The sequence below is a fragment of the Miniopterus schreibersii genome (genome assembly GCF_964146895.1).
Source record: "Miniopterus schreibersii genome assembly, chromosome: 10".
NCBI classification, from domain to species: Eukaryota; Metazoa; Chordata; class Mammalia; order Chiroptera; family Miniopteridae; genus Miniopterus; species Miniopterus schreibersii.
Window position 1 is genome coordinate 57,225,153 of NC_138110.1, and position 18,798 is coordinate 57,243,950.

The window sequence follows — 18,798 nt, forward strand, 5'->3', positions numbered from 1 at the left end:
CAAGCAAATTAAATAAAGCAATGAAGAGAGAATAAACATTGGTAACAAACAAGAAAATCAAAGAAACACAAAGTAAAGCAATTTTGTAGCTATTAAACTAGCAAAACAAGTGATAAAAACTCAATTCTGATTAGGAGTGTAAGGCTAACAAGACCCATTCATTCAACAGCTTAGGCAATCGTTTTCAATAGAAAAAGAACTGCCCCCAGGGGGCATTTTGGGAAACTGTAAGGTCACTTTTGGTTAACACAAATGATTGGGACGTGCTATTGGTGTGTATGGGCAGAGTCAGGAAATCTAGACATCCTGCAATGCAGGAGATAGCCCTGTACAATGAACATTTATTTACACTACATTTCACATGACTTTCAACTGTCTGTCAGAAAATCATTCTGTTCTTATCTAAGCCTAAAATCTAATTCCAGTTTACACACAAAATATTTTGTGTTTTTTTAATATCCAGAATTTTCCAGTAATGCAAGTTATCAATCATATAAACTTAAAAGAGACTGAACTTTCTTATGTTCAGAGCCTTACCATACCAAGAATTGTTAACCATTTCAGAAAAGTAACATCAACAAAGGCTATGCCGCTTATGGCATTAGAGCTGCTAATACTACACACACTGCTGTCAGGAACACAATAACAAGAACTACATATATACTTATTTAGCCCTTATTTCAAAATGTCAAATATAAAGAAAAAGTGCCATATTATTGTCTTCTCAACTTCTAAGTAGACACAAGCACCTAACTACTTCATTATGTCCTCTAGTACCTGAGCATTTTTGTTGAATACCAATTTTATCGGAAGGATAGCAATTTTTTTTATTTGTTAAAGATTTTCATTGACTTTTAAAAAAAATTTTCTATGTACTGGTAGGTTATATATTATCTGTTGATTTCAGAACAATAAAGTGGTCATTACTAAACATTAGATCTGAGGTTGACACCCCTCCCCCCATCATCTAGGAACCAAACGCGTAATTGGGTAGGGTGGGCACTGTGGCAAACTAGAGAATATAGCCTCTCTTTAAAAGGCACAGCCACTATTCAGCCCCAGCCAACTATTGCCTTGAAGGAATGTGTTGGCAGATAATCCAACTTTTCAAGAGACACAGAAAACTTGGACATTTCTGTGAAGTCTCTTACTCTTTAAATGTTGGCAAATAATTCAAGTTAAAAAACACACACAATGTGGGCTAAAAAGAACTCGTCTGTAGGTCAATTCATACTTCCGATAAAAAATAAAGGCATATGCTAGTTTTGGTAACTGAATTAGCACAATTCTTGTGGAATACACTATGGATGAACTATTGCTACCCTGGAAGTCACTCCAACCCACCTCTGCTCCAGGGTCTGGGCTTATCACCCAACTAGGGAGAGCCTATAACTTTATTTTTGTTGATGTTCAGGGGGGAAAAAAATAAGGGCAGACTGTAGTGTGACAGATTTGGTAAGTGAAGTTCTCTTAGGCCCACACACAATGTTTTGTCAGTGGCCAGCCTACACTTAAACACACAATTATGAAGTTATTCCATAAATGTCCAAAGCAACAAATCCAGAGATCTCAGAGAACATCATTACTTTCAGGAACCAGAACTGCTGCACAACCTAGGTCGTCATCCTGGGCAAGGATGTTCATATCCACAGCAACTTCTAAGGATAGCACCATGGCAGAAATATGTTGGACCTTGACTTCCCAGTCCACTTGCCATGGGATTTGTACCTCTATCCTGTCAATAAATTGGCACATGTGTAAGGCATCTCAGGCTCATGCCATTTTTCTAACCACTCACCCAAGGATAGCATGAATGTCTTGCCAATACAAAGCAGGAGATATAGTAACATCAGGTGCCTTGACCCAGTAATACCACTTAATTTTTCCATATAAAACAACTCAACAGAAAAATACACAAGACATTCACTGTAGTATTATACATAAGATGATGAAGTTGGTATAACTAACTGTCCATCAAAAATGGAATAACTTCATAATTAGCTCATAAAAACTGTATCTAGCCATTAAACACAGAGATGAGAAGCATGAAAACATGCAAGAGGTCTGGTTAAGAGCCAGGACTCTGGAACTAGCCTTCTTAGATCCAAATCCCAGCTCTCCCACCTGCAAGGTGGGAAACCTTGTAAATGTTATTCTAAGTCTGTGTCTGAGCATCCTCATCTGTAAAATGGGGATAATTGTAGGATAATAGCCTACTTCCATGTTGTTATGGTGATCAGAAAATCAATGTATGTAATGAGATGTTTTAAACATGTCATAGTCTGCAGTAAGCAATCAATAAATGGTAGCTATCACATGAGGGGATAAAACATATAATTAAAACTAGATAAACATATACATGACTAATGATTAGAAGGATCACAGAGAAATGCAAGTAGTTCTGAGTGGTGGAACTGGTACAATTTGATGTAGTAAGTTTTTATTAATAGATCATCATGTCATAGAATTGAGAAGTACATATCAGCATCCTGACTATACATATGAACACTGGTAAGAACCACGAAGTTGATCTGATAAATAGCTATTATAACCATCTACTATATACAGTGCAGTTATTAAGACCAGGAAGGAGGTTAGTAGGACTTGGTTCCTGTTTCAAATGAGTTTATAGTTTAATTAATGAGATAAGACATAAATAATTGTAATATAAGTTAGAAGGTTGAAGTGCTAAATGCCACTTTTTAAAAAATGCTATAGGCAAGATATTGTGGAAATTCAAAGGACAAAAGATTACATTTGACTGACAGGCTGGCTGAGGTGGAAACAAGGTAAGATCAGGGAAGACTACAGCTTAAGAGGCATATGAATTGGCTACTGAAGGAAGATTACAATTTTAACAGAGATAAGAAAATTGAGAGGATAAGAGTGAGAGTAAGAAGAGGCAGGTAGAAGAAAAAAGAAAAACATATAAGAGGAAGGATGCCTGCTTCAAGCAGCAAAAAACAGCACCAGAAACTAAAAACCAGAGTGGCAGAAAAGAAAGCTATATGTAGAAGGTAGATACTAGACTTGTAATTAATTTAGTAAAAACTAGGAGCAGACAATGAAAGTTAAACTTTATCATAGAAATTATACCACAGGAACTGAATTCTTATTAAAGAAATTTGATGGAAGTATCCAAGACAGGCTGAAGGACACAAAGAAAGCAAACTCCAGAGTGACTAATATTCTGAGCAGGGGGAGGGCAGGAAGGATGAAGACAATGATGGAGAGGGTTGGACACTGCAGTGATATGAAAACATAACTGAAGTCAGGTGATTAAGTGGTCTGACTGCTGTGTTAAGGATCCTATGAGTCTCCTCCCCAGATAAGGCTGTCAGCTAAACCACCTGAGCTGCTAGCAGAGAAGTCTCTCTACCTTCAATGCTCCAGAATAGGACAGGAGGAATGGGAAGGTGACAGTGTTCCCCTGCAGATCACTTAATTTCCTTCCCAGTTCTACATGCACCCATTTTCTAGGTAATCTCTCTGAAGGGTTCTATTATCAAGTGACTGTGTGCTGGGTAACAGCTTATGGTTTGTAGGTACTGCTGCAGAATAACATAAAGGTTTGGCCTAACTAACAAATTACCAAAATGATCAATACAGTGGTAGACACACTAAGACCACAGCTTGACATTAATTACATCAATTGACTCAACCAATATTTATTACATGCCTTCTATACACCAGGCACAGGGAATGTAACAATGAAGAAATATCATCCCTCTTCCGAAGGAGCTTCAAGTCTAATTACAGAGAACAATTTTTTAAAACTTTTTAAAGTAAATCTAGACATCAACTATTTCATTAAACACTTCTTAAACACCTGCTATATGTCAGGTATTGTCTTAGGATGTAGGTACCATTATGTCCTGTAGATAAAAACAGGACAATAGTACAGTAGTATTCAACATGATAACTAATGTGATGAGGGATGAAGGCAACAACATACAACAGAAAAACTACTAAAGATCTTAATAACAATGTAGCTTTGTATAATTGATCACTTTCAAACAGTTTTCACGTTACTTCATTTTATTCCAATAACAAGCCTAGAAAGTTAAGTAAGACAGATGTCACTGGCTACCAGGTGAGGAAACAAAGTAAGGTTATAACTTGCTCAGGTCACATCAAGTAACAGTAGAGCTTGGACAAGAAATGGCTCGAAGTGCAATGCTCTCTTCTCTTTTCTGACTCCATACCTCACCACATGACCCTGGACAAGTCACTTGGTATTTCTTTGTCAGTTTTCTCATCTGTAAAACAGAGAGAATACTGCAGTCCTAGCTAAAGTGACTTGGGAGAAGGAACAAATAAAACAACGTAAGTCACCCTGGCCAGTGTGGCTCTGTTGGTGCACCGAAAGGTCACCAGTTGGATTTCTGGTCAGGGCACATACATGGGTTGTGGGTTCAATCTCCAGTCAGAGTACGTGCAGGAGGGAACTGATCAATGTTTCTCTCTCATGTCAAATTTTTTTTTCTCTCTCTCTCCCTTTCCCTCTTTCTCTAAAATCAATTTTAAAAAAAAACATTTAAAAAAATAAGTCAACATACTTTGAGATATACAAATACAAGGTACATATTATCAGGCATGCCTTGTTACTCTTAGAAATATGGGGTACAGAGTATCAAAATACTGAGTAAATAAACAAACCTTGCTGGATTTTAAGGCACACAAGTACACTCAAGGTCATTCATATAACTTTATGATTAACAAAGGCAAAAGGACCACAGTTCATATTTCCTTTTTTTAATCCTCACCCGAGGATATTTTTTCCATTGCTTTTCAGAAAGGGGAGGGGGGACACCAATGTGAGAGAGATACATTGATTGGTTGCCTCCTGCACACTCCCCGACAGGGCCAGGGATTGAGCCTACAACAGAGGTAGGCCACATGCCCTTGGCTGCAATCGAACTGGGGACCCTTCAGTCCACAGGCCAACACTCTAACCACTGAGCCAAATCGGCTAGGGTCATAGTTGATATTTCTGTTGTAGTCCTATTGACCCTACAAGGCAAGTATCAATCAAGTTTAGCTAAAAAGGAATGTATTTATCTATACACCAGAGTCTAACTATTAGGAATCCTATCAAACATCTGAATTACAAGAAAGAAAGACAGGTTCTGCCTACATTCCTCCCTATTATGGAAACAGGCAGTTTTTGCTAGTCTATCCAAAAAAAAGTATGAAACTCTGCCTTCCCTTCAACAGCACCACCACAGTTCTCATCTTCTATGCCTCAGACCTGCTGTCCAATACAGTAGCTATATCCACATATAACTACTTAAATTTAAATTAAATTAGAAGTTCAGTTCCTTAAATTAGTGACATTCCAAGTTCTCAATAGTCACATGTGGCTAGTGGCTACCATATTGGACAGCGCAAATACAGAAGAATTCCATCACCGTGGAAAGAGCTGACAGATACACTTTTACTTTCATACTATACTTTGACTATAGACTCATTGAGGACAGGGGCTGTGTCTCATTTACCTTGGTATCCCAGTGTATGTAGCAAAATACGCGTGGCATACATCAAGCACTTCTTTACATCTGAGTATCTCAAACACAGCAGACTACTCTGTACATTTCCCCATCCCCAACACACATATAACTAAGACATCCTCTCACATGGCAGGAATGGACTGCAAGGGGACACTGCTGTACCCAGTGGCCTGCTTTCTAGTGCTAGATGTGCTAGATGCCAACCACTTAAGTCTTGGGCAAGTTACCTACTTTCTTCACCTATAAAAACTTAGAATTAAACTCCATGTACCTTAATTCTATAACTTTAATCATCTTACACTAAAGGAAATCATGTATTCTATCTAAAAAGTCTTTACACATGCCAGGGAATACATCTGCTAATACTGACAGGAATCTCAAATTAAACAGTCTCCATTTCTAGGTCTCAGGTTATCATGATTAGAGTCACTTTTGGTCTTTAACTGAGCAGGTGAAATTCTCACCTTTACTTTGGAGATCAACTAGAGACTTAAACCTCAGGCTTAAAGACTGAGTTTCTTCCATGTGCTGAGGCCAGAACTGGATACTCTGTCCATATCTGATCAGGGTAACAAGGGCAGGTTTCTTGAGTATTTGAATTTAATGTGAATGTCCCATCAGTTTCTACATTAGCCTTAGCCTAAAAACTGAGAAGCAGCAAAAAACTGAACCAAAACAATCTTTTTGTAACAATCCTTATGCTGCAAAGAATGTCATTATATGAAATGTGTATTTTTTATTGTCACATACTTTGCCATATTTAACTGCTATAAAAAATCTTTGTCTAAAAACCTCTTCATAATGACCTTCACACACACACACACTTTTATAAACCTCACATGGTTCCAAGACCAGTCAAGAACAAATACAATCTGAATTATTGCCTTGCCTTCCTTTAAAACTTATAAATATGCTGGGCAATAGCACTTAAGGCATTTTGCATTAAATACATACTGTTTGTCAATTCCTCCGACATCAAGGTTTTAGTCTTCATCAAGTACTTCTTTCCTGGTGAACAGGATGAACTATTCCTAAGAGTGATTCCATGTAGTATTTACCAAGTACCAACAAGGCAATAATATTTAATGGATGACAACTAAACACTACTTTGGACAATGAGGTGGGGAACATATGCAAAGGCATAAGGGCAATAAAAAGGTTTCCACTAAAGAAATTATTGTATCTGATTGTGATAAAGTCGGGTATTAAAAATCAACCACTGCTGCCCTGGCCAGATAGCTCAGTTGGTTGGCGCATCGTCCCAGTGCACCAAGGTTGCAGGTTTGATCCCCAGTCAGGACACATACAAAAGTCAACCAATAAATGCATAAATGTGTGGAACAGTGGATCAATGTTTCTCTCCCTCCCTCCTTTCTCCTCCTCTCTAAAACAAAACAAAACAAACAAAAAACAAAATCAACCAATGTTGATTGCACGGAGTTGGTCCTACATAGTGCCTTGCCAGTGGTAAGAACTCAATGTGTTTATTCAACTGCTAGATGGATAAATTAATGAACCTAACTAGAGTATTTCCAAGCAAAAAGAACAAAACTATATAGGTTAAGAACTATCAAATACCTTTTGCAAAAATGGAAATAGAGAAGCAACTATTTGCAGCATGAAGTCTAGAACGTAAAAGGGACTCAAACATTCCATTGAGTGAAAACCTTTGTGAGTCTGTATGTCAAAGTACTGGGAAGAATACAGAGACGGAGAGCACATGGTTCAAGCTGCTCATAATCTAGAAGGGACAGAAACACAACTCAAAAAATAACTGGTAAATTCCACTATGAGTACACTAAGGAAAGAGTATGAGACAGCAAAGACCCAAGGTGGCTAGGGGGTCACAGACAGAGGCATCCTGGATGTTGGGAATGCTGGGCACGCAGCCAGAGACAGGGAGGAAAGGATGTATGCATGTGTATGAGCGCGAGCAGAAGCCATGCATTCGGGTGGAATGGGGAGGAACCGTGGAAGACAGGGCAGAGGAACAGCATATTCGAAGAGGACCCGGAGGTTAGAGACACTATGAGTACTGTATATTCTGGAAAATTGCAAACTAACAGTTTTGCATGACATGTACACACTTTAAAAGGTCCAGCTAACTCAGAAATCTTCCAGAGAAAGTTACTTCCCATTCCCAACAGACTTTAAACACGGGGTAGTCGTCAGTGGATCTAATAAAAAGACTTCTGAGGGTGGAACTGCACTTTTAACCAATTCCCAGATGATTCTCCTACACACTTAAACAGAGAAACACGGAAACATCTTTCGAGATGCACAATTACCTAGCAGTTCCCAAACTTTGCTGCACAGTGAAACTATTTGGGAATCCTTTAAAAAAAAAAACAACAAAAAAAACTGATGTCTGGCTTCACCACCACTGCCACCCCAAATTCTGATTTGATTGCTCTGGGTGTGCTACCTGGGCATCAGGAATCTTGAAAAGCTCCCCCAGGTGATTTTAACCTGCAGCAAAGTTGGAGACACTGACCTAATTTTGAGAACTTGAATCTAGAGTCAGACTGCTTGGGTTCAAATGACCAGCTAAGTGACCTTGGACAAGTAAGTCACCTAACCCTTCAGGGCCTCAGTTGCCTCCTCAGTAAAATGGGGATCATAATTCTACGTTACAGGGTTATTGTTAAGTTAGATGTAGTGAGCATAATGGCCCGGTACGATGCCCGGCGTACAGTAAGCGCTTAACAAGGGTTAGCTGTTTACTCTCAGTATTAACTCTTCCTCTTCTCCGTGTCACTGTGCAATAGGCAGCATCGTCCCCACAGGAAGCAACTCGACCAACCTTTCTGCTGGACCAAATTCTTCGCCGGAGTTGTCCAGCTCCGCTCCAGACCCGCCCCCTCCCCCAGGCTGCCAGGAGAGAGCTTCGCCCGGCCAGGGCAGCTCCCAAGGACTAGAGCGGGTTTGAACACACCCGTCGGACGCCGCGGATTCCAGGGCCAAGTTCCCCCGGACCCCGTGGGTCCCCAGAAAAAATGCGAGATGTGCTTCCGAAGGCCGGGCCCTATGAAACAGCCGGGGCCAAGAAACAGACTGGGCTGTCCCCGGATCGCCCGGAGGGGAGGAGAGGGGAGGGTCCGGCAACCGCGGGGAGGGCCGCCCGGTTACCTGAGGCGACGGGCGGGGCCCGCATCGCTGGGGCGGGCGCCGCCACCGCCGGCCGCACTCGGCCTTCCGCCTCACGCCACCTGCGCCATAGGGCCGGCGTTTTCGCTGCCCCAGCCGACTGTCCTCAGGCGGTCGGTACGTCCACCGGTCAGCGACTCTCCGAGGGCGCCTGGGGACGAGGAAGGCCGGTGGGGCCGGCCGGCTGGGCTCCGCTCAGGCAACTTCCGACTGCCAGAGGCGGCAGCGTCAAATAACTCCTCGAGCCGAGTGGCCACTGCGCGTGCGCGGCGCGCCTGATCAGAGACTTCCGTGAATCCTAAGCGGCGTCGTCAAATAATTCCCGAGACACGGAGCCGGAAGCTGCGCGTGCGCAGCTATCCCAGCTCGCCGCGCGGGTACACTCCCTCCCCCGTTTCCGGGTCGAGGGGAAGGGAGGAGAGAGGCGGTGAATGCGCAGACCTCTCGGTCGTACCTCGGGCTGGCGCCCAGCCTGCGTCCCTGTGAGTCACCGGACTTCGCCTGTTTTTAGGTGCGGACCGAGTTAGGGTCTTCTCTGCAAGATTCTGACTCCCACCCACGCTCTGAAATTCCTCACATCCCATTGCAGCGCCCTTCCTTTGAAATGTTGCCCTTTACCCGCCGGTGTGGCGTTAATTATGAGCAGTGCTCTTCCAGGCCAGGTGTGGGCTACGAAGGTGAATCAGAGACGTGGATTCAGAGCCTCTCATTAGGCCTGACATAGGCGGTAAGACATCGTTAATCATAAAAGTAGGAGATACCCGGTTGAGCACCTAACCATGCACCACACGTTTTGTCAACAATACCACTTTCAATAATTTGGTTTCAGCTTCAACGAAGAAAAATAGTAAATACCATTAGAAAAGTACAGCTCCAGGGCTTGGAAGCGTAACGGAGGCAACTTGAGCTGAGAGAAGACGAGGGAGGACCTGGGCTTGAGGCCGCCCTCGCTGCCCAGGGAAGAGGGACCAGGGTGTCGGGTGGTGCTCAAGGCACAGGTGTCTGAAAAGAGCAGAAGGAAGCGGAAAGGGTACCGACTCCTCCTGACCTTCAGTTAGAAGAGACCAGGGGAAGGAGGGGCAAGGGAACTGGTATCCTCCTCAGAAGGATGGAAGAAAAGTCTGTTTCCTCAAGACTTAAGGAGTCAGAGGAGGAAGAACAAGAAGAAGGTGTCAGGGCAGGAGCAGGGCTGTATCTAGGACATTGTGTGGATCAAAGCAATGCATTTCAATTAAACACCGTATCACAGCTATCTTAAGAAGCATGCTCAGTATCATTTCTAACCCCTTTTCTCTTGCCTTTCTAAACTACAGAGGCTGGAAAGCAAGCACACAATTCCCAAACTCCCTTGAAGCTAAGGGTGGCGATGAGACAATATTTGGCCAATGAGATGTAGGCAGAAGTCCTGAGGAAGAACTTCCCATCCAGAATGAAAAGAAGTTTTGGAGACGTATGTGACCTTCACCTTTCCCCTACTCTATGCTTGGAACTGGGGCAGGGCACCTGGAGGTGTAGCAGCCGTCTTGAGACCATGAGGAGGTCTATGCTGAGACGTGGAACAGAAAGAAGAAGCCTGGTTCTTTAAGATATACTCAAGTGGCTGCACAAACCCTGGATTGCATTCCTGTTTGGGGGAGGAGGAGTGGGGGGGAACTTTAGACCGAAGTTTTCTGTTACTTTCAACCCAATGCATTCCTAACACAGTAAGTGTTCCAAGACATGACTGCTGCCTGACCCGCAGCCAAAAGGGGAGATTGCTTCCCTCAACCCCCCCTTGGAGACAGTCTGATTGTAGTAGATGTTCATTCTTACATAAACCAGTACCCCTCCCCTGCCTCCCATGATATGCTGGTTCCTGGAGCAAGTCATTGTCCTGGTCAAGCTTGTAATTTCTCGTACCTATAGCATTCACATATTAGTAGCCAGTGACTATCCCACCTTGCCTTTTATAATTCTTTGTGCCTGCCAAGCAGCTCAGGGATCCATTTTTTCTGCAGCCACCCAAGATGTGTCTCATATGTAAGTTTCCCTTAATGAACTCTTAGTTACCAGAAGTAGCCAGCTTCTTTATTCAGTCTTTTCCTGCCCTCTGTTTACAGAGGCAGATTTTCATCCTCAGGGCCTTTCCCTTAGTCTTCCCATACTAACACATCTGTAATATATCAGACAAGAAAGGGACTGATGATGGGGTTGACAAATTGGAAGAGCAACAGGTGATGGAAAATGAAAAAGTGACAGACACAGAGGACTGGGAAGTTATCTAAAAGCTCTTGGGGAGATGATGAAAATACATCTATCTCACACCTGGTGATTTAATTCATTCCTGAAAATTCTGCCTCTAAGTGAAAAGCTGTTAAGTGAAAATATATATAAATCTATTTCCACTCATTTTAATGGGAAAAAATGTGTTCAATTCCAACCCAAGACACCTAAATATTTTTAACAGAAAAATATATCAATGGAACAATGCAAACAAAAAATTATATAAGCAATAAATAATTTTAAGTTAAGAATAGGGCTTTTTCATAAAATATAAGCTCTAAGGACTTATTTGTACTGGTCAGGAAGACGAGATTTAATATTAGGTGGGGGTTGGTGGCGGAAAGATGCAAGCTAGTCATGCTTTAAAGGCTATGTTATTTATATTCCTGCACCTTTTTCTTTACCAATTTTTTTAAAAGTATTATAGCTTCACTTAAACCAACATAAAAATAAAGTTACACGCATACACATACACACACGCACAAACACCTTGAGGGAAAACTAAAGACTAAACATCAGAACACTTTGAAACGTGGGTAAAGAGTTCATACACAGCAGACTGAAGAGATGTGAAATGCTGTACAGAGTAAAACATTATGGATTCTCCAAACACAGTACACAATTCAGATTTGTTCCACATGGTAATTTATAACTAGAAACAGAATAAATTGAGGGAGTGTCTTCATCTGAAACTGTAATGTCAAAATATTTTATATTGTTTACTTTTACTATGTATTAAAAGGCATTGCTCTCAAAAAAGGAAAAAATGAAGCAGTTGTATTAATCCTTTGTGGCAGATTTTTCCCCCCAGAGTTGGTCACACCAATCTGTATAACCCATAGCACAGTTCTTACAATGTAACCAACACTCGTCCTGGGTGATGTGGCTCAGTTGGTTGCAGTATTGTCCTATGCACCAAAGGGTCACGGGTTCCATTCCCGGTCAGGGGTTAGGGCACCTATCAGAGGCAACTGATCGACGTTTCTCTCTCTCACATCGATGTTTCTTTCTCTCTCTCTCCCTCTCCCTTCCTTTCTCTCTAAAATAAATTTTAAAATAAAATAAAACAATGTAACCAACACTATTCCCACTGAAAGTTGGAACCCATGTTCCCTCCCCTTGAGTCTGGTTGGGGACTGTGACTATTGTGGCCAATAGGAAAGGAGTAGTGCTATGTGACTTCCAGGTCTAGGCCATAAAGAGGATATGGCTTCCACCTGGCTTACCCCTTTTGCAATGCTCACGCTTGGAACCCAGCCACCAGCTGGGAGGAAGCCCAGGACACAGGAAGAGACCATGTGGAGCTGTGCCAGCTGACAGCCTGAGCTAAGGTCTCAGCTGATAATATCAATGGCCAGACGTGAGTGAGGAAGGCTTCAGATTATTCCAGTCCCCAGGCTTCAAGCCACCCCACATGACACTGAGCAGAACAGAGACAAGCTAAACCTGTTGAGGCCAGCCCGAATAGCAGACCCATGGGCAAAATAAATATTGTCATTGTTTGAAGCCACTAAGTTTTGGGGTAAATTGTGTATAATCATAGTAACTGGACTTTCAACAGCCATAATTGAGAAAAGTTGTTAACTGAACAGCTGTATGAGAGGTATGTCATCTGTATCTAATTTTCTTTTTTCTCCCCCACCCCTTTTTTTATTGTGCAGAGCTAGCCTGGGGTAGATAATAATTGGGAAGACCCACTTCTATTGCTCCTGAACCTAACACAATACTGGCACAGTGTAGGTGCTCAGTGAAGATTTATTTGATAGTTGGGTGGATGAATGGATGAATGGATGAATGGAATGTGCATTGGCTCCGTGCCGAACCCACTTTCTTGCTGCTACTGTTAAATCTTAGTGAATAATATGCAGTGGCTAGTGGTAGTACTGTCATTAGACCTAGGTAAGTCGTCCCCTGCCCGGACCGTGTGCCTTAAGGAGTACTACACTTTGGATTGGTATTCCTGGAAATGTTCTAAGTGCCCCTCCAAAGCCAACAATGACATCTTGGTAGGGTGCCCCAAGTCCAGACCAGGCCCTGTGTGGGTCCTGTTAGCCAGAAATGTCTACCTTGAAATTTTATAAGTCTCACGCCAGTGGTTGGTACTGGCCAGAGCTAGAAGTGCCATCTAGACAGGGAGACACAATCCCAGACCACGTCCATTCCCTCTGAGCCTCATTCTCCATTTCTTTCCTTTAGCGAGTTCTTCAACTCTCTCTTACCTCCACCCGTCTTGTGCAAGTGGGGTAGACCGGATGCCCTGAGAAGCCCCAGGACTCATGTCTATGGAGTCATCCTGAGCCTCGAGGACAGCTCTGGTTCTAGGATAGCCTGGCAAGAAACTCACTTTTGCTAGCTGGTGCAGCATTTCTTCCACCAGCTTGGGTGAAAGTGGACAGCCCAAATGGTGTTGGCGTGCTGATTTGGGCAACCCTCATTCCCACTGAAAGCAGGGTGAGTTTAAGACTCTGAGCTACCAACAGTGCACTGCAGATACTTGAGCTGCACAGTGCCACTCTGGCAGGGTGGTGTGGCAGAGGGCAGCAGGCATCCCTTCCTCTGTGTGCTCTGTACTCCTTCCCCAGCTAGCCCCCGGGCAGCCACCTCACCCCCTGGCAGGAGCAGCCATGCCTGCCTTCCTCCGAGGACCTTTGAGACGTTGCTCAGTAATGCCAATGTCCTCTTCCCACCAATGGACTTTCTTATCCCCAAGGTGGTAACGTGGCATTCTTGTCCATCTTAGGCACCGAGGACAAGGGATGGGTGTATCTTGTATGAACAGAACTGTTCCTATCACTCTCATTCTGCTCATGCACCCCTTCCCTCTGCTCCCCGCTGCTGGTGCTGTGTGGAAGACAGGAGTGTGGTCAGCTCGAAAGCAATCCCATTTAGAAATGCAGTGATTATGACCTAAAGAGTTCAAGATATGCCTGGAAGATATGTTGGTCTATGTTTATGAAACAATATTTGAAATGGTAAATTTAATGTGACCAGAAAATAAATTATCACTCACGTTTTCCTGCATACTCTAGGTAAGATTTGTATTTATAGTTCTCATCAATGAGGCACAGTAAAAATCTTTCAGCCACTGGAAGCCAGTATAGAGGGACTACCACCCGTGGATGATGTAGCATCGTGAGTAGCACTATGCCCCGCATTATATAAATGTGTTAGGGAACTGCAGAGTTAAGAAGATCTATATTGATTCAGTACTAACAGGTTCCAAACAGCATACCTTTTTTTGCAGTGGGAAATATGAAATTAAGCAAGAACAGCACATTTTACAATTTGAAAAATGAAGAGATGATTTCTGGACTTGAACAGGAGATGGTGCCTGGGTACTACCCAGAATCTTCATGTGCAATGATAGGACAATAAATGAAGTCCCAGTACCTCTTCTCTACCCATCATTCTAACTCTCCACCAATAAGTCACTGTATTCCACATGGTCTCATGAATTTTGTAATACACCTTTAAGCAAATTGTTTATATAGTCAGGGGCCATGAAAAAACATTTGCCCAATGCCTTGTATATACTGTGATTGCCTTGGCTGATGTCCTGCTGTAGCCCCCTTGAGCTCCCCTGAGCTCACTTCCTCCATTGTTGAGACCACTGTTTTCCAGGCAGTCTTAATTATCAGCAGGACCCCCACTGGAGTGGCCGTTCATGCCCCAAAACATCTCCTGCAGTCAAAAGTTCCAGTTCACACATATACTTCTCCTACCTGGAGGGCGTATGCCTGCTCTTTTATTTTTAATAAACTTAGTGACCAAGAAATAAGGGAAGCCACTGAGAATTAACTGTTATCTGGATGCCAATAACAAAGGCTGTCACATCATGTTTATTCTGAGAACTCAACAAGCTTCCCTGTTTACTGGAATCTCTGTGGCCAGTTAGGTGGGCCAGTGTCATAGATGGAAAAGTCAATCTGGATAAGAAAAATGCCCTCAGTTCTTCAGGCAACAGTCTCCCTAGTAAAGGGAGGTCACGAAAAAAAGGAAAGACTGAAACTGTTTCAGATTGGAGAAGATTAAGGAGACATGGTGACCAAATGCAATGTGATATTCTGGATTGGATTGTGGCACACAAAAAATGGACATAGGTGGGAAAACTGGTGACATCTAAAGAGTGTGCAGGGCCCGGCTGGGCATGGCTCAGCAGTTGAGCATCGACCTAGGATCCAGGCAATGGCAGTTCAATTCCCGGTCTGGGCACATGGCCGGGGGGCAGGCTTGATCCCCAGCCGGGGGCGTGCAGGAGGCAGCCGATCAATCAGTGACAACTCTCTCATCATTGATGTTTCAACTCTCTCTCCCCCCTCTCCCTTCCTCTCTCTGAAATCAATAAAGATATATATATTTTTAAAAGTGTGCAGCCACATTAAAAACATAAAAAGCTTTGTTGAGCTGTATGCCCAGCTTAGAACAAGACCCAGCACATAGTGACTGTTCCTAACTCCCTGGAATGTGGATTAATAGAGTCTATGATCTATGTACTTGTCAGCACAGTGCCAGACAAACATTTTTGGAATGGACAAATGAACCTCCATTCTTCCTGCTCTCTGTTCTCCTAGTGTGATTCTTCTATGTAACTCCCACCTGCTTCACCAGGGCCTCTGGTCCCAGGCACCAATTTTCTGATAGCATCATGACTCTTCTCGGCCCTGATCTTGGTTGTTGGGCCACCTCAGAAGTACCCTGTGAAGGTTTTCCTCAAGTCCAGAAGACTTAGGGTGACTCCTGCATCAGATACAACAGTAATGAGAGACACTTGATATTTTGGTGTTGGCTGTAACAGGCCTATTGTCTCTGTACATGTCAGGTTCACAAGTTCAATCCTCAAGACTGTCAATTTAGATGGGGAAGACAGTAACTTAGCAAGACTGGATGTAATAGGCAATGATTTGAAGCATATGGAGGGAATAGTAAAATATCCCAATTTCCAGTTTTCTAGTACAAACAAGCATCTGACAGCCTGGTATACTCATGCTATTTATGAAATCAGCCTGCAACATTGTTCAGCACTTAATACACCAGGAAATGGAAAACGAGCTGAGTCACTCATTAGAAGTGAGACAGGTCCCTTCATTTCTCTGAGCCTTGGTTTCCTCATTTATAAAACAGAGGATAATTAAATCTACTTCATTGGGTTGTTGTGAAGATTAAACAAAGTAATTATATATAAAGATTTACTTATTACAGTGCATGGCATTTAATAACAATTCAATCAATGGTAGCAATGCCTAACACCAGCCCCACCGGGATGTCTGCAAATTAGCAAAAAGTATTCACGGTGTCACATTAACAGATGAGCCTGTCATAATGACATTATATATTTGTTCTTCATTTTTAACTATCAACTAGCTAGACATGCTCATCAAATAAAAATAGATGACATTTATTGAACACTCGGTATGAGGCAGGTACTGCATTATGCAATTAATGTGCGGCATTTTATTTAATCCTTACTATTTGGGGTAGGTGCTATTCTGGCCAAATTACAGAGCCAGAAGCTGAGGTTTCAAGAGGTAAAAAGAACCTGCTCCAGGCTCCATAGCAGTTAAGGGACATCAGAATTCTACAGGCTCTTAATGATTTCACTAGGCTGCTTCCTAGTGCTGGTGGAGTTAGGTGTCCTGGTGACATGGCAGTTGTAGTCATGGGACAGAGAGGCCTTGGGGAGCTATTCCTGGTGCACACCATCAAGGCCACGGCTGGCTTCATTCCTCATCCTTAAAGGCTGATTGAGCTCCTTGCATGTGTCAGTAACTATGCTGGTAACACCCTTTAGGCTGTTATGAGCAGAGACTCATTAAGCTCCCTCTAGTAATGGCACAATTGTGGTGAATGTAAGTCTCTTAAAAAGAAAAGGAAGACAGGAATTTTGGTCACATGGCCACACCTTATAAAATTCAAGAAAAGTTGAACCCCCAGGCCTCGTGGCAAGTCTGAGTGCTGCTCATAGCCAGGGCTGGTAGAGCACTAACGTGGTTTGGAGACTGAAGTACCATCCTTCCCCTGTAAGGGTTCTAGAAATGGTTCTCTCACCTGCAACAGCAGCTCAACACACTGCACCGCTGGACTTTGCTGCTAAAGGGACTCAATTCCTGTCTCTTTCTGTGTCTGTTCTGCAACCTGTTACTCAGGCTCTTGATATACTCACAACTCTCCAAGAGGAAAACCTGCCTGGCTTGGTTATCATTGCTCTTGGCCTAGACCAAGGTCATGGGTTAGGCCTGCCCTTGGATAACTGGGCTTCCCAGCCCACTGAGCTGTGGATGGGGGGAGGGAGAGCAAGGGGGCTGTAGAGCTGACCTCAAGACATGCACAGCCTGGGCTAACTAGCTAATCCCAACTTGATGGGCTGTCACCCTCACCATATGGCAGATGTTCATAATCAGGTGCAGCTCTGCCGCGGCCTGAGGCCTCGAGTCTCCTCACCCCTACTCCACCGCCAGTTCCCGAGGCAAGCTCCCTCCATGCCAGGTCCAAACTGTGATGAAGGCTGCACAGGCTGCCCTGAACACCCAGAGGTGAGAATCCCTCCCTTTACTCAGATCACACCTCCCAGGGGAGGCCTTCCTTGTCTATTCAGCTAAAACTGTCACTCTTCCTGCCAGCCCCCAGACTTCCTGCCATTTCCCTGCTTTATTATTATTTTTCCTTAGCCCTCTCTAGCATATTTGACGTTTTAATACTTTATGGTATGTCTCTCTCCAAAATGTAAGCACCATGAAGACAGGAATTTGCTTTTCCTTTTGTTTACCAGTTCCTAGAATTGTGCCTGCACGTAACTGAGACTTGGTATGAATGAAAGGAAGGGCAGGAAATCCAGTCTGGGTGGAGGTTTAGCCAGGGAAGGCTTCCTGAAGGAAGTGACCCAAGCTGAGTCAGGCCAGCGTCTGAAAAGGAAGATGCATGCAGGCCAGGGAAAGAACAACCCGCCCAGCACCTGAAGTAGTAGAGTGGCTGGGCCCATGGTGCTTGTGGGCAGTGATGCATGGTGAGGGTGGACAGGCAGAGCACTGATGCAGGAGTTGGAATAAGCGGAATTGTCAGGAGAGCAAACGGTCTGGGAAGGAAGGAAGGAGAGGGGCAGGGCAGAAATAAGGACCGCTGTCGAGCTGGTGGGACAAGGAGACCCTCCAGACCCCAAGAATGCTTCCCGCTGATAGAGGCCATCAAGGTCCTGAATTCACAAAGGCCGGCCTGACCACCTGGTTTCCACTTCAGCCCAGTCAAGGTGATTTCAATGTCCATGGATGGAGTAGACAATCAACTCCTTCCTTTCCTCCATGGCCTTTGGGAGAGGCGCTCTGTGTGGACCCTACCTGAAACACGAGGACAAAGTAACACGTACCCACAGGGTGGTGAAGCACATGCATGCTTAGCATGTCTGCGGTTAGTGTTACCAAGTCTACCTCCTGGTAAGAGTAACAGTAGCCGACACCTGGCCTTTTGCTTACCACTTCCTCAGAGCTCTCCCAAGGGCAGCTGTTCCTTGCACACCCCACTCCCACCCCTGCTCAAAACCATCTCCCTAAATCCCCCCGGTATACTTTCACCCTGGGCTAGAAGCACCCGGCATTCCTCGGGACCTCAGCCCGACTGTCTCTGTGTCCACACCACCGTCACCCTCTTTTCCGGAGCCCTGGCCCAAACATCCTGCAGCCAGCAATGCTAACAGTTCTCTTTTCTCCTAAACTCGAGCCCCCCAGAAGCACTCAGGGTTGTTCAACCCCTAGCCCCTAGGTGAAGCCTCAGGAACGTGCTAAGCGGAAAATCTCAAGGCCTGAAAACTGGAAGATCTACCCCTGCGACCCACTTTCTCTATACCCAGCCTCGCTGGCACATGGAGGTATCCATTTAAAATAAGGAAAAA

The 18,798-nt window shown here is 43.8% G+C and overlaps 1 protein-coding gene across 3 annotated transcripts in view; it reads right to left on the minus strand.

Moving 5' to 3' along the window:
- RALGAPB (Ral GTPase activating protein non-catalytic subunit beta) overlaps positions 1–8,872 on the minus strand; it is a 79,306-nt gene extending 70,434 nt beyond the window's left edge. The window contains exon 1 of one of the 3 annotated variants that reach the window (XM_081149990.1): positions 8,640–8,872. The gene's annotated coding sequence lies outside the window, so the exon portion shown is untranslated. The remainder of the gene's footprint in view (positions 1–8,639) is intronic. The other 2 variants (XM_081149991.1, XM_081149992.1) reach the window with 2 other exon arrangements.
- Between the last annotated feature and the right edge of the window lie 9,926 nt (positions 8,873–18,798).